General features: G+C 31.3%; 1 non-coding gene across 1 annotated transcript; it reads left to right on the forward strand.

Moving 5' to 3' along the window:
• The first annotated feature begins 740 nt into the window (after positions 1 to 740).
• On the forward strand, positions 741 to 822 carry Trnas-cga (transfer RNA serine (anticodon CGA)). Its single transcript has one exon. It is a non-coding gene; the product is annotated as a tRNA-Ser (tRNA).
• The last annotated feature ends 243 nt before the right edge of the window (positions 823 to 1,065 follow it).

Here is a 1,065-nt window from a genome sequence, read left to right on the forward strand (position 1 = left end):
ACCACTATACTTTCTTAAATTTTTTCGGACTTTTTCGTTCGTTCCGGACTTTCTTCATCGCATATCAGTCTTTTATATATCGAGTTCATTTTGTAAAGCTCACAATCTTTTAATTGATTTATCTATAGTTGAATGTGTTTTTTTTTTAATTTTTAATATTTTTGATTAATAACATGTCATTAACTTATTTCTAAATAAAAAATTTCTATACCTCAAAAAGTACCGCTATAAAGTGTTGTCAAATATGCACAATACTTTAAATTTTGAGTGGTAACGTTTGCGTGGCCACGAGTGGATAAACTGCATATACATATGTACATACATATGTATGTATGTATGTATGTATGTTTACAAAATCGCATATCAGAATCAATACAACCAACGGTGGACCATAACGGTTCTATCATGGAATATATCCCTCCCAATGAATTATTCCAGTATCTACTTATGCCAACTTTATCAGATTCCATATCCTGAAATACATACCCTCTCTCGCTTTGGTGGACATATTTCACAGAATATAACATTTTACAGCATATAACGGTCAATCTTGCAGTTATCACAATAAAATTGGCTAATATTTTGGGAATACAAATTTTGATATTTTAGCTACAATCGCAACAATCATCCCCAAAAAAGAAATGTCGGTAATAAAGTGCTCTCTCTCCATTTAAATGTTCTACATGCGATTAATGCAGCAGCTGGTTTGGTATGCGTCATTGAGCAAGCATACGTTGTGAGCAGTCGTGGCCGAGTGGTTAAGGCGTCTGACTCGAAATCAGATTCCCTCTGGGAGCGTAGGTTCGAATCCTACCGGCTGCGTTAATTTTTTTTTTTTACTGAATTTTTTTATATTTTAAATTATTATTTTTTGAATAATTATTTTAACTTAATGGCTTAATTTTGTGCAATATATAAATTTTCTATTATATTTATGTACATTATTATTATTTTTAATTAAAAATTACTATATTAAGACAACATGCATCTTTTCGCTGCCAATCATTTCATTTAAATTGCTCATTATTGCGCAGAAAACTGCTTCCAGCCTCTTAATAACACCTC

This window comes from Bactrocera dorsalis, chromosome 4 (assembly GCF_023373825.1).
Source record: "Bactrocera dorsalis isolate Fly_Bdor chromosome 4, ASM2337382v1, whole genome shotgun sequence".
In the NCBI taxonomy this organism is placed as follows: Eukaryota; Metazoa; Arthropoda; class Insecta; order Diptera; family Tephritidae; genus Bactrocera; species Bactrocera dorsalis.